This window comes from Tupaia chinensis, unplaced genomic scaffold (assembly GCF_000334495.1).
Source record: "Tupaia chinensis unplaced genomic scaffold, TupChi_1.0 Scaffold000005_1, whole genome shotgun sequence".
Taxonomy (NCBI): Eukaryota; Metazoa; Chordata; class Mammalia; order Scandentia; family Tupaiidae; genus Tupaia; species Tupaia belangeri.
In genome coordinates, this window is record NW_006159433.1 from 411,329 (window position 1) to 427,331 (window position 16,003).

General features: G+C 36.2%; 1 pseudogene; it reads right to left on the reverse strand.

Annotated features, from left to right (window-relative positions):
• Window positions 1-247: 247 nt before the first annotated feature.
• LOC114009109 (chromobox protein homolog 1-like) overlaps window positions 248-16,003 on the reverse strand; it is a 169,445-nt pseudogene continuing 153,689 nt past the window's right edge.

The following is a 16,003-nucleotide window of genomic DNA, read 5'->3' on the forward strand; positions in this document are numbered from 1 at the left end:
TGCTCAGCAAAGTGCAAGAGGGGTTGCCTTGAAACCCTGTCCCTTTCCTGTACAGTGATGGATGTGTAAACTCTACAGCTTGGAAGGGATTTAAAGCACTTGGGCTACTTCAGGGCACAGAAATTATACTGACTCTTCAAAGGACATCTTATAAAGCCACCTCTGTGGTGTTAAGACAACTAGAACTCCTTTCTGTTCCACTTGAAACCTGCAGTCAGATGTGACAGGGGCTGGTACTCCGGAAAACTTAATTCTTCTTAACTTTTTTGTCATCATCCTCTGAGGGGTAAGAATGTCTTGTCAGCCTTTCCTCACAGAAGGATATGACAGGCCTGGCAGTTGACCTCAGCTTCCTTGATAGGTACCAGGTCACTCTCATGAGGGTTTTTCCATTTCATCAGGAACATGAACTCTCTACTGGAGAATGTAGCTCCAATAATCCACTCTAGCTCCAAACCCAGGTAAAGCCATGTAGTTTTCTGATTATTCTTTGTTCTTTGGTTTGCTCTTCTTTCCCTCGCTTCAGAATCCGAATCAACTTTGTTCTTGCCTCTCTGTTTCATGTGTCTCATGTGCTGTTTTCTGCTGCTGTACAGACTCAGCAATGAGGCCGGGGTAATCCAGGTTCTCCTCTGGTTCTCAGGTGTTCTCATCTCTGAAACCCTTCCACTTTTTTATTTCTTATTATTAACCAAGAAATGCTTTATTAATGCAAACACACAAATGGTACAGGGGCAAAATATTTAAATATCTATGTCATAACAAATAGTTTATGACATCCAAGGTTAACAGAATACTTGAAGGAGACTGCAACAAATTAGATTCCCAAAGTGAAGAAGGCACTTCATAGGCAATGGGAGAGCAGTTGTCACAGCTTTTCAAGTCCCCTCTCCTCATCAAGAATCATGAGAGGCACTCCATTCACTTTAATAGGCACTCTACATTGCTCTTTACCTCTCAGTGGTCCAGAAATTTTCCACACATTCCTCTCCCTTCTCTTCTAGCACCTCCTTCACTTTCTTCTTATTTCGTTTTTTTTCCCCCAGTGCCCAGCAGCTATCTGATGTAAATAATGACACTGCTAAGAACAGAACCCAAAAGCCAAGGAATCCATCCCACCTTCCCGGCACGTTGTGTTGTGCAGACAGTTAGAGTGGTGCCCAGGAAAGCACCAAGTTGGGTGGCCACTGTCAAGCCCCCTCACTAAAGTAGCATATAGCAGGACCTGGTTAACAGTCCTCTCCTCTTTTTCTTAAATAAAATTGTTTTATGGAGCTTTTAGTACTGAGTCTTTCAGTGGTCAGTATTTATTTATTTATTTATTTTTGGTAAATGTTCTATGGGTTTCTGAAAAACATGGATATTTTATTAGGGTATATATCTCTGTCTCTGTCTCTCCCTCTCTGATTGTAGATATAATCTGACTTATCAATTATTTAGATATTCTGTGTGCTTAGTCCTTCTTCTTTTTTGACTCTATTAGATCGCGGAACCAGAAAGGACAGTTACAGTGTCTTAGCTACTAATGTTGTTCTATTTCTTCTCTATGTCTTGGTTATTTCAGTAATGTTGATAGTATTTTCGAGCAGAGATAATTTTAACTATTCTGTTTTCATTGTCAATTGCACCTTTTTTTTTTTTTAACAGAAGTTTTTGCCTGAGATTTACTCACCAGAGAAAGAGAGGGACAGACACAGTGAGAGGGAAAGTGAGAAATCAACCCCCAGGGAGGCTGACCACACTGCAATCCTTTCTCCTCCATTCTCCTCCCAGGATCTTGAGCAAACACACACATGTCCCCAGCATGATTTTGAAGCCATCAAGTCCAGAACTCAAACTACTGTCTGCCATGTGGAAGTCCAGTGACATCTCTGCTACACCATCAGCTGGTATCCTTAATGGAAACTTTTATAATTAGAATCTGTGTTTTTTTTTTTTTTGAAAGGTTTTCACTATAGGGCACGTGTGCTCGCCAGACAGACAGAGAGAGACACAGAGACAGAAAGAGAAAAATCACCCCCCAGGGGCGGAAAGGGACAGAAAGCGCATGTGCGTGTGTGCGTGTGTGTATGTGTGTGTGTGAGAGAGAGAGAGACAGACAGACAGAAGGCCAGCAGGTCCAGGACTCGAACCATGGTCGACTACGTTGGAGTCCAGAGACACAGCCATTATGCTAACGGCTGGTCCCTAGAATCTATTCTTCATTTACTTAGTGCTTTTTGTACCAAATTTAACTTTATCTCTATTGAAAACATGACTTCTCTTATTTTGTTTGCATTTGTTTGGTGCGTTTTTGACCATGCTTCTCTTTTTAAACCTTTTGGAATAATTTTAGCTTGGGTGTGTCTCACAGTTCAAACTGAAAATGTTGTGCCTTGACTGGTGGATATAATAAACTTTCTACTTACTGTTTTGTTTTTATTTCTCTAATTATGGTTTATATTATGCTTTCATTTTTATTATGCTTGTTCTTTCCTATTTATTTCACTATATGGTCTGCATTTTCTTTTGTGTGTGTGCTGGGAGCTGAATGGTGGCACCTGAGGGAGTTCAGGACATGCCACCACAAAATATGCCACTTTGACATAGTGATTATTGTGAGCTGAAGGCACTTGAGAAACAGCAAATGCAGGAAGGGATTTTTGACTTCCCCCTTTCTACCTAGAAGCAGGTCACATAATTTCCATTGGGAAAGATATCCTCCAAGAAGAGTATCCTTATCATTAGAGGCAAGGAACTGATGCTAACATGGATCTGTACAAATTCTCTGAAATAATCATTATATTCTACTAGTTTCTCCCGATAGATCTCTTAGTTGTTTCCAAACAATTTACTGCTCCTAGCCCGAACCTTTTATTATTTCTTCAGAACTATACCATTTATTTGTCTAAAAGATACATAAGCTTTCTAGTCTAGTCACTTGTTTTCATTTTCTTGTGAGGACTCACATATACATATAAAACTAGAATGAAATTTGCATGCTTTTCTCCTGTTAATCTGTCTTATGTCAGGCTTTGGGAGACAATAAGAAAACAGAGGAAAGATAGAAATTATTTTCTCCCCTATACACCAGTATCTCTTTACTTTTCTTCAGAAGTGAGACACTCATTTCTCCTGGTGTTAGGAGTCTTTATGGTTGAGAGCCCTTAGATGAAATGGCCCTTAGGTGAAAAGAGCCACATTGCTAACTGCTGGACTTTGAGTCTTTTGTTTTTGTTATTTTGGGTTTGTTGTTGCTGTTGTTGTTGTCGTCTTGTTCTTGTTTGATTTTGTTTTGTTTTGGAGTTTGTCTTCTAGTTCTATCAATTACTATGGGAGATTATGTTAATATTACTTAATATGATTGGGAATTTTTCTACTTTTTCTTTTTTTCTGTACGTTATTCTTTTTTTTTTGGTCATGTTTCCAGGACGTTTTTTAGACCTCATTTTATTATATTATTATTTTATACATTCAATTGCTATACATCATTTAGCTTGTAAAGAGAATTTATCTAACATGAAATACACCTCAGCCCAATCCAGTTGAGAATACTGTACACATTATCATCAACAGGTAGTAAACCATTTCTGTGTCCTACAAATGTCTTACATCTTTATTTTTCTCCCTAATTTACTTCCCTATGCTCTTCTGCTCTTTCACCCTCCTTCCACACTGTCTCCAGTGTCCATAATTATTTTCAATGCTTTTATACCCTCCAATATTTCAGTCTCTACCACAGAGTGTGGACAGTCAGTATTTGTTAAGTGAAGACATACAATGTCTCTCTTTCATACTCTGACTCACTTCACTCAGCAATAAATCCTCCATATTGGTCTACTTTCTATCAGATCCCAGGGTCTTGCTGTATTTTTTATGACTGAATAGTATTCCATGGAGTATATATGCCCATTTTTTCAATTCCTTTACCTGTTTGTGGACATATGGGTTGGTTCCATTTCTTAGTAATTGTGAATAATGCCACAAGAAAGATAGATGTGAAAGCACTTTTTTGACTGAGCATTCTTCTGTCCTTTGGGTAGATATCCGATGTAGAAATGCTGGATCACGTAGTAGTTCTATTTGTAGGTTTTTGAGGAACCTCCATATTGTTTTTCACAGTGGCTGGATCAATTTACATTCCCACCAACAGTGTAAGAGATTTCCCCTTGCACCACAATCACACCAACACTTACCATTTTTTTTGTGTTTTTTATCTTCACCATTCTGACTGGGGTTGGGTGATATCTCATCTTTTTTGTTTAAGAATTATATTATTTAACTTTATTTATTTTAATTTGACCAGAAATGGATAGAGAGAGAGAGAAAATGAGAAAGAAAGCTGCCAGGTCCAGGACTAGAACCACAGTTGGCCATGTGGGATTCCAGCACCCTTAATCATCATGCTGCCAGCCAGCCCCTTTCACTGTAGTTTTAATCTGCATCTCTCTTATGATGAGGGACGTTGAGCATTTTTTCATATGCTTTTTGGCTGTTTATATGTCTTCCTTTGAGAGTTTTTTGTTCAGCTCATTTTCCCATTGTTTAACTGGGTTAGTCATTTATTTTTGGGTAAGTCCTTTGTGTTCCCTGTGTATTCTGGTTATCAGTCCCTTATCCAAGGCATAGTTTACAAAAATATTCTCCCATTTCGAGGGTTGTTGATTCACACTAATTACTGTGTCTTTTGCTGTGCAGAAACTTCTAAATCTGATATAATCCCACTTGTCTATTTTAGGGATTGTTGCCTGTGCTTTGAGGGTCTTATTTAAAAAGTCTTTGCTTGTCCCAATGTCTCCCAGAGTTTTTCCAGTGTTTTTTATAATTTGAGGTGTTAGGTTTAGATCTTTGATCAATTTTGAGTTGATGATGAAAAGATGGAGGTCTAGTTTAACCTTTCTGCAGGCAGATACCCAGTTTTTTCAGTACTATTTGCTGAAGAGGTTTTTCTTTCTTCACTTAATTGATTGATATCCTTTGTCAAAAATCAGTTGACTATATTTTTTGGTTTATTTCTTGAGTATCTATTCTGTTTTATTGATACACCTGTCTGTTTTTGTGCCAATACCATGCTGTTCTGATTATCACAACTTTAAAATATGTTTTTGGGCCAGGGAGTGATATGCTGCCCAATCCACTCTTCTTGTGCAGTATTGCTTTGGTAACATATTTACATTTCCAGACAAATTCTATCATTGTCTTTTCTAGACCTGTGAAGAATATCTCTGGTAATTTGATTGAAATTGCATTGAATATGTAGATTAATTTGAGTAGAATTGCCATTTTAATTACTTTAATTCTTCCAATCCAGGAACATGGGATGTACTTCAAGTTTTTTGTGTCATTTTCAATGTCTCCTTTACAATTTTTAGTTTTCATTGTAAAGGTCTTTGACTTCCTTGGTTAAGTTTATTCCTAGGTATCTTATACATTTTGTGGCTATGGTTAAAGAGAATTTTTTCATCATTTCTACCTCAATCACCTTTTTCAAATGTAAAAATGCTATCATTTTTTGATGTTGATTTTGTATCTTGCCACTTTAGTGTATTCATTTATTACTTTGAAAAGTTTTTCATGGATACATTTGGGTCTTCTCAAAATACCATCATGTCATCTGCAACTAAAGATATTGTCAGCTCTTCTTTGACTATTTAACTGTCTTTTATATTATTCTCTTTTTTGATTGCATTGGCTAAGACCTCCAGCACTATATTGAAAAGGAGTGGAGAAAGTGGACCTTGTCTAGTATCAGGTTTTAGTAGCTTTTCCCCATTCAGTATAATATTAGCTAAATGTTTTTCATGTATAGATTTTATCATGTTGAGAAATAATTTTGCTGTCTTAATCATGAAGAGATGTTGTATTATATCAAATGGTTTTTCTGCATCAATTGAAATGATCGTATGTTTTTTTATCATTCTTTCTGTTAATATGGTATTAAATTTATGATTTTGCATATGTTGAGCCAACCTTGCATTCATGGAGTAAAGCCTGCATGGTCATGATGGATAATCATTTTTATGTTGTTGGATACAATTTGCAAGTGCCTTGTTGAGAATTTTTGCATCTATATTCATCAGAGATATGGTCTGCAGTTTTCCTTTTTTGTCATGTCTTTATCTGTTTTAGGGATGAGGATGATGGAGGTTTCATAAAATGATTTTGGGAAAATTCCTCCGTTTTTGATCTTTAGAAATAATTTGAGTAGAATGGTGGTTAACTCTTCTTTAAAAGTTTTGTAGAATTCACAAGTGAGGCCATCTGGACCTGGGCTTTTCTTTGTTGGGAGGTTATTTACTACTGATTCAATCTCATTGCTTGTTATAGGTCTATTTAGGCTCTTTATGTCCTCGTGATTCAATCTTTGTAGATTATTTGCATCCAGGAATTGTCTATCTCACCCAGGTTCCCTTGTTTGTTGACATATAGACATTTATATTAACCTCTAATGATGTTTTGTATTTCTATTGTGTCTGTTGTAACATTGCCTGTTTTATTGCAAATTTGATTAATCTGGTTCCTTTCTCTCTTCTGCTAAACCCTCTCATCTTCAGATACACATCTACATGTATCGTGATTTTTTTTTTTTTTTGGAGGGGAAAATGGGTTTTCAGAAAATTTTTTTTTTTTTTCTTTTTTTTTTTTTTTTTTTTTTGAGAGAAGTTTTCACTATAGGGTGCGTGCGCTCGCTAGACAGAGAGAGACATAGAAACAGAAAGCGAGAAATCACCCCCCCCCGGGGGGATGGTCACACCACAATCCCTTCTCCTCCATTCTCTTCTTGGGATCCTGGGCACGCACGCCCCCAGCGTGAGTTTTAAGCCACCGGGTTCGGGACGTGAACCGCGGTCAGTCGACTACGTGGGAGTCCAGCAACATAGCCATTACACTAACTGCTGGTTCCCTATTTCATTTCTTTCTACTTGAATCTTTATTATTTCTTTCCTACTGGAATTTTTGGATTTTTTTTTTGTTGTTTTTCCAGTTCTCTGAAGATAGGTGTTATGTTTTCTATTTGCAACCTTTCCATCCTTTTCTTATACACACTAATTGCTATGAATTTCCCTCTTATGACTGCTTTTGCAGTGTCCCATAGATTATTCAAACTTATGTACTCATTTTCATTTGTTCCCATAAATCTTTTGATTTCAGCCTTAAATTCTTCAGTAGTTGAGAAGTTATTCAGAAGTAGGTTATTCAGGTTCCATGTGTTTGTGTATTTTTGAGGATTTTTCCTGAAGTCAATATCAAGTTTAATTCCATCATGGTCAGAGAAGATGCTGGATATAATTTCTATGCTTTTGAATCTGTAAATGTTTGTTTTGTGCCTTATCATATGACCAATCTTTGAAAAGGTTCCACTTGGGGGCGAGAAAAAATGTGTATATATTTTGTAGTCTTAGGGTGGCAATTTCTATAGATGTTTTTCAAGTTCATTTGATTTATGATATCATTTAGCTCCTGTATCTCTTTGCTTATTCTTTGTCTAGAATATCTGTCTAAAGGAGATAATGGGGTGTTGAAGTCCCCAACAATTATAGTGTTGCAACCTATCTCTCCTTTTAGATCTAGCAGTCTTTCCTTCATATATTTGGATACTCCTGATTTGGATACATAGATATTTATAAACATTATGTCTTCTTGATGAATTAGCCCTTTAACTACTATGTAATACCCTTTGTCTCATCTTACAGTTTTTCTCTTAAAGCCTATGTTGTCTGATTTCTGTTTGCATGGAATATCTTTTTTCCAGCCCTTCACTTTTAGTCTATGTATGTCTTTATCTAAAAAATAGAGGGTTTTTTGTTTTTTTTTTTTTTTTTTTTTTTTTTAATACATTAAGCCAGTCTGTGTCTCTTGATTGGATAATTTAATCCATTATCATTAAATGTTATTCTCCATATTTCCAGACTTGTTCCTATTATTGAGTTAGTCATTTTCTTGGTTGTTATTTGTTTTCTTATTTCTGTGTCTGACTTTAGTTTTCCTGGTATAACACTCCCTTCAGAACTTCTTGAAGAGCTGACCTGGAGTTGGTAAATTCCTTTACGTTTTGTTCATCTGAGAATATTTTTATCTTTTCTTCTCATATGAAGGATAATCTTTCCAGGTATAGTATTCTTGCTTGAAGTTGTTTTTCATTTAACACTTTGAATATATTTTCCCATTTTTTCCTTGCCTGCATTGTTTCCGGTGATAAGTCTGATGTTAACTTAATGGGATAACCTTTGTAAGTAATTTGATGTTTCTCTCTTGCCAGCTTTAGTATCTTTCCTTTGAATATGGTTTTGGCTAATCTGGCTATGATGTGCCTTGAAGAAGATCTTCTTGGGTTGATTCCATTTGGGGTCCTTTGTAATTCTTGGGTCTGGATTTTTAAATACCTCTCAGGTTTGGAAAGTTTTCTTCCAGGATTTCATGGAATGAATTATCAATGCCCTTCTTATTTTCTTCACCTTCTGAAACACCAATTATCCAGATGTTTTGGGTGCTTAATGGTATCTCGTATTTCTCTCATTCTTTTTGGTTATTTTCTCAGTCTTTTTGATAATTTTTCTAGGTCAGAAGTTTTGTCTTCTACATTCACGATTTGATCTTCTGCATGATTTAATCTGTTTTTAATACTTTTAAGGGAGGTTTTGATTTCCTGTATTATAGTCTTCATCTCTAACAATTGCATTTTATTATTTTTATGGTATCTATTAATTCTTTCAAATCATAAAAAACTTTCCTTATCTCCTGGAGCTTACTGTTTCTTTTCTCTTTCATCTTCTGGAGTTTGTTGTCTTTTTTCTCTTGCATCTCATTTAGTTTTGTCACTACAAATATTGTGAATTATTTATCTGACATTTCTACTAGTTTCATAGTATTGTCTGTGGATGATGAAGAATTGAAATTTTCCCTAGGGGGAGAGTTTTGTTTGTTTGTTTCTCATATTTCTTATGCCTCTGCGATGGATTCTAGTCATGAGGTGAATTATAAACTCCTTCCTAAATTCTTCAAGTTAATTCTGAGTGTTCAAAGGGGAACAGGAGGATATGATCAGCAATCCTTCTGTTGCTCTACCTCCCTGATGATCGTCCTGCAACCTGTACTGTTGTCTCAGGGCTTGGATAATTCAAAGTCCTTCCAGTTTCTAGAAAAGAGGTGCACCTGGGGGTAAGCTGCTGAGCTTCAATTGAAGAAGGCAGAAATGGGTGCACTCCACGTGCTTGAGGAAACACTGAAGTCTGAGAGTTCAAGGCATGTAGAGGAGGAGACAATCCACACTCTGTAGCACCTGCCCCCTCCGGCTGCAAATGGCTCACTGTGCAGCAAGGCCATCTAGGGCAGATGTTCTGATGGTGCAGGGACTGGGGCAAGATGATTTTCACCTGGTACATTATTATTTATATTTATTTTAGGTCATTTTATGGGGTACACAAAGAATTAGAATTTCCATCTATTAAAGATGAGTAGATACTGTCATCTGTACCTACATCTCCACAATGATATTTGCCTAAAAGTCTATTTACCTCTATTGTTCTAATATATTGACCACTAACTTTCTCATGATTAATATATGTATATATATAAATATAAGTTTCTATCATGACTCTTTCTTTCTTTCTTTCTTTTTCTCTTTCTTTCTTTCTCTTTCTTTCTTTCTTTCTTTCTTTCTTTCTTTCTTTCTTCTTTCTTTCTTTCTTCTTTCTTTCTTTCTTTCTTTCTTTCTTTCTTTCTTTCTTTCTTTCTTTCTTTCTTTCTTCCTTTCTTTCTTTCTTCTTTCTTTCTTTCTTCTTTCTTTCTTTCTTCTTTCTTCTTTCTTTCTTTTTTTTTTAATTGCCAGAGGTAGAATGCATTCACCAGTTAGAGAGAGCAGCATAGCTGGGATTCAAACAATGGTTGGCCATGTGATATACAGTTCCCTTAACCACTAGGCTAAGGAGATGGCCTCCACTTGGCACTGTCACCTTTTTTTTTTTTTAATTGTGTTTTCAGTCTTTTCTCTTTTGAAATGGAGCATTCAGAAAAGTGCACAAATTATAACTACACAAGTTGTGAATGGTTGTTTATGTTCCCAGTACCCAAGTAATATTATTAGCTTCCTAGAAAACACTCTCTTATCTTCTTTCAGGCAGTATTCCCCAAGGGTAATTGCTCTTGATTTTCATACAGTTTTATGTTTTTATTATAGCAATAATTACAAACATAGAAGTACACAAATCATAATATAAAGTTTGTAGGTCACCCTTGCAACCACCAATCATATCAAGGAACACAATAGCCAGAACTCCAAAAACATCTTGTTTACTCTCTTTCCCAATTACCTTGTACACTCTTCCAAGCCTTCTAATTTGTAACATGATAGATTAATGTTTTCTTTTTTGGAATTTTATATAAAAGTAATCATACTCTCAGGTCTCCTTTTGGTCTCATATAGATATTACTAGATATGGTAGTTGTTTGTATTAGTAATCCATAGTATAACTATATAAATATCTATTAATATTTCTGGTGGAATTTGTCTATTTGTGTAGTCTCCGAATTTTGTCTATTGTCAGTATTGCTGCTTGAGCATTCTTGTATTCAACGGACATATATGTGCATTTATGTCAAGTATATTCTTTGGAGTGAAATTGTTGTGTCATAAGGAAAATTTATTTATATTACTTATACAATTATTTGTATATATTTAATATTAATAACAATCAATCTGTTTTTCCAAAGCTCTTGTGCCAAAACATTTCTACAATAGTGTAAGAGAGTTCTAGTTGTTTGAAATCCTTGTAAATTCTTAGTATTTTCTTTTATTTTACCATTCTGGCAGGTATGTTGTACTTTATTATAGTTTTAATTTGTACTTCCTTCATGACTAATAAAGTTAAACACCTTTTCATATGTTTATTGACTATTTGGATGGCTCTTTTTGTGGTATTTCTCTTCAGGACTTTTTTTTCTTTCTTTCTTTTTAATTTTAATTGTCTTTTGTTTTCCTTTATGAGTTACATTGTCATGCCCTTAATGGCATATTTTAATCAATAGAAGTTATTCATCTTAATAAAGTTAATCTTAGTTTTTACTGTCTGGTTGGAGCTTTGCCTACTCTAAGATGTTAAAGATGGTCTTGAGGGAGATCAGCAGGTGGCATAGCAATTACGTTGCTAGACTCCCACATGGCTGACCATGGTTTGAGTTCCAGACCAGGTGGCTTCAAAAATCATGCTGACATGTGTGCATGTGTGCCCAAGATCCTGGGAAGAGAATGGAGGAGAAGGTATTGTAATGTGGCCATCCCCCCAGAGGAATGATTTCTCACTTTCCCTATCACTGTGTCTGTCTCTTTCTGTATCTTCCCAGAGAGTGCATGCACCTTGAGGCAGGAAAACAAAACAAAACAAAACAAAACAAAACTCTAAAAAGAAAAAAAGATGTTCTCAGGGCCAGCAGGTGACTTAAGATTCTGGCCTCTTACATGACTGACCATGGCTTATGTCCCAGAGGCAGTAGCTTGAAAATCACTCCTGGGCACAAGGGTATGTGTGTCCAAAATCCCAGGAGGAGAGTGGAGGAGAAGGGATTGTGTTGTGACCATACTCACTGGGGATTTCTCACTTTGCTTCTCACTGTCTCTCTTTCTCTCTCTCTGTGAGCCCATGCACCCTATGGCAAAACCAAAAAAAGAAAAAGAAAAAGAAAAAGAAAAAGAAAAGAAAAAAAAAAGATGTTCTCTTATTTTCTAGTAAAAACTTTGTTTTATCTTTCAGATTTTTTTCTATAGTTTATCTGAAATAGATGTGTTTGAATGTTATAAGATAGGTGTCAAAATTTACTCTTTTCCATTACCATTTATTGAATAGAATCACTTTTCTCCACTGTACTGTCATGACACCTTTTCCATAAATGTTGGGTTGTTGAGGAAGTCATGACATATTTTCCTATGTTTTTCTAGGCAAAAATGCATCATGACTTTCCTGATGACCCAATACACTACATTTAGATGTAAGTCTGCTTCTGAACAGAACATTATTCCTTATTATTCTTTGACTGTACCTGATATTGACAGTATACAGCGCAGTTGATTTATTTTTTATGACGTGTTTTGTGTTTTACTTGTAGTCTGTCCATATTAAACAAAATTAGTAAAATATTTTATGCTAACATTACTATTTATTACTTCTTTCTATCTTTCTCCTTATTTTGTTTCCTCTCTTGTCTTGCCTTCTTATTTTTTCAGTCTACTTTTCTTTTCTACTGATTTAGAGATTACATATATACCTATTCTTTTATTTGCTACTCCTAATATTATACTACATTTCTAAAATTTAAAATTTGAAAGTCAGTACTTTCACTTATAACTCATGCTAGTTTCATCAGTTATTTTACATAATTAAATTTTGTTAAATCACCAAAACATTATTACTAATGTATTACAGTCAGTATATATTGAGATGATATAAGTATTTATTTTTTTTCCTTTTTCTCATTTGAATTATCTCTTGACCCTCTGACTAGAATAATTTTCCTTTTTTCTGAAATAATGTTAGAATTTCATTTTGTAAGGTTTTACTGGGTTAATTTTTTTTCTAAAAATAGATTTGTTTGGCTTCATTAATATCTTTTTAAAATGTTCTTTCAGAACTTTTCAAACTTACATCAAAGTTTAAAATTTTACAGTAAACACTTTTGTACTCATCACCTATTTCTACGCTTTTTGCAACCTTATAGCTATCCATTACTCTATTATCAATCCATCTGTTTTTGTTGTTGTATTTCAAATTACACAACACCTTAAATATTTTAGCATTAATGTCCTTAACCAGAATTTAATATTTTTCTTTTGATGAACAATTTACACATTCTGAAAAAACATGAATCTTAAGTATACATTTGCATAATTTTGTCAAATTCAGAAACCAGTGTAAAACAAACTGCTATCGGGACCAGCAATTAGTGTAATGGCTATGTCGCTGGACTCCCATGTAGTCGACTGCGGTTTGCATCCCGGACCCGGTGGCTTAAAATTCACGCAGGGTGTGTGTGCGTGCGTGTTCAAGATCCTGAGAGGAGAATGGAGGAGAAGGGATTGTGGCGTGGCCATCCCCCCTGAGGGGTGATTTCTCGCTTTCTGTCTCCCTGTCTCTCTCTGTCAGTCTAGTGAGCACATGTGCCCTATAGCAAAAAAAATAAAAATAAAAATAAAAAAAAAGAAATTGAAACTTTCTGCCAAAGCCAGCATGAACTTTACCATGCATGTGGATGAAACACCTTAGAAGCTAGCGATAGTCCTGTAACTACAGTCAAGCTTTGAGGTGACTACAACCCCAGCAGATGTTTCAACTATTACTTGATCAAGAAGCAGCCAGGTAAATTACTCCTAATTATTAACATAAAAATAAAATGTGAAGCAATAATTTGTTACTGTCATTTTAATCCTCTAAGCTTTTTGGTTTGTTTGCCTTTTTTTTTTTTTTAAGAGAAGTTTTTGCTATAGGGCACATGCACTCGCCACAGAGACAGAGAAATCACCCGCCTCCCCACCAGAGAGGATGGCCACACCACAATCCCTTCTTCTCCATTCTCCTCTCGGGATATTGGGCACACATACACACATGCTCAGCTTGAGTTTCAAGCTGCTGGATCCAGGACTTAAACTGTGGTCAGCTATGACAGTGTCCAGCAATGTGACCTTCATGCCATCTGCTGGTACCAACCCTTTAAGTTTTAAGGGAATTTGTTATATAGCTGTAGATAACAGTTCTCAAAGTGTTGTAACCTTTTTTTATTTAATTTTTAATTTTTAAAAATTTGTTTTGCCAAAGAGCACATGCACTAGCTAAACACACACACACACGCACACACACACGAATGTCTTCTTTTTTTATTAATTTTTAAATTATTACTCATACATTAAATCACTATACATAATTTAGATTGTAAAGAAACTTTACCCAGCATAATATACACGTCTGTCCAGCCCAGTTGAGACTATTATACACATCCTCATCAACAGATAAAAAACTATCTGTGTCCCACAAGTGTCTTACCTCTCCATTTCTCCCCCAAATTTCCTTTTCTACACTCTTCTCCTCCCACACTCTCTTTCCACTTTGTCTCTAGTGTCCTTTACAATTTTAAAATTTAATCATCACCACTTTTATGTTCTCAAGTCTTTCAGTCTCTACCATAGAGTGTGGACAATTGGTATATCTTAAGTGGAGACATACAATGTCTCACTTTCATAGCCTGACTTGCTTCACTCAGCAACAAACCTTCCACATTTGTCCACTTTCTATCAAATTCCAGGGCCTTGTTGGTTTTTATGGTTGAATAGTATTCCATGGAGTATGTGAGCCATAATTTTTCAATCCATTCATCTGTCTGTGGACATTTGGGTTGGTTCCATGACTTAGCAATCGTGAATAATGCTGCAATGAAAATAGTTGTGCAATCGCTTTTCCAACTGAGTGCTCTCCTGTCCTTTGGGTGGAATTGCTGGATCATATGGTAATTCTATTTGAAGGTCTTTGAGGAACCTCCATATCATTCTCCACAGTGGTAGACCAATTCAGATTCCCACCAACAGTGCAGGAGTGTCCCCCTTTCACCACATCCTCTCCAGCACTTATCATTTTTTAAAAAATCTTCATAGGGCACATGCACTCGCCACAGAGACAGAGAAATCACCCGCCTCCCCACCAGAGAGGATGGCCACACCACAATCCCTTCTTCTCCATTCTCCTCTCGGGATATTGGGCACACATACACACATGCTCAGCTTGAGTTTCAAGCTGCTGGATCCAGGACTTAAACTGTGGTCAGCTATGACAGTGTCCAGCAATGTGACCTTCATGCCATCTGCTGGTACCAACCCTTTAAGTTTTAAGGGAATTTGTTATATAGCTGTAGATAACAGTTCTCAAAGTGGTGACCTTCATGCCATCTGCTGGTACCAACCCTTTAAGTTTTAAGGGAATTTGTTATATAGCTGTAGATAACAGTTCTCAAAGTGTTGAAAACTCTAATGTCCCACAAGTGTCTTACCTCTCCATTTCTCCCCCAAATTTCCTTTTCTACACTCTTCTCCTCCCACACTCTCTTTCCACTTTGTCTCTAGTGTCCTTTACAATTTTAAAATTTAATCATCACCACTTTTATGTTCTCAAGTCTTTCAGTCTCTACCATAGAGTGTGGACAATTGGTATATCTTAAGTGGAGACATACAATGTCTCACTTTCATAGCCTGACTTGCTTCACTCAGCAACAAACCTTCCACATTTGTCCACTTTCTATCAAATTCCAGGGCCTTGTTGGTTTTTATGGTTGAATAGTATTCCATGGAGTATGTGAGCCATAATTTTTCAATCCATTCATCTGTCTGTGGACATTTGGGTTGGTTCCATGACTTAGCAATCGTGAATAATGCTGCAATGAAAATAGTTGTGCAATCGCTTTTCCAACTGAGTGCTCTCCTGTCCTTTGGGTGGAATTGCTGGATCATATGGTAATTCTATTTGAAGGTCTTTGAGGAACCTCCATATCATTCTCCACAGTGGTAGACCAATTCAGATTCCCACCAACAGTGCAGGAGTGTCCCCCTTTCACCACATCCTCTCCAGCACTTATCATTTTTTAAAAAATCTTCACCATTCTGACTGGTATTAGGTGGTATCTCATTGTGATTTTGATCTGCATCTCCCTTATAATGAGAGATGTTGACCATTTTTTCATATGCTTTTTGACTGTTCATATACCTTCCTTAGAGAGTTGTTTATTCAGCTCATTTTCCCATCTTTTAATTGGGTTAATCATTTTCTTTTGGGTAAGCTGCTTGAGTTCCCTGTGTATTTTGGTTATCATTCCCTTATCTGAGGCACAGTTAACAAAAATTGTCTCCCAATCTTTTTTTTTTTTTTTTTTGGAGAGGTTTTTGCTATAAGGCTATAGGGTGCATGCGCTCGCCAGACAGACAGAAAGCGAGAAATCACCCCCCAGGGGGGATGGCCATGCCGCAATCCCTTCTCCTCCATTCTCCTCTTGGGAT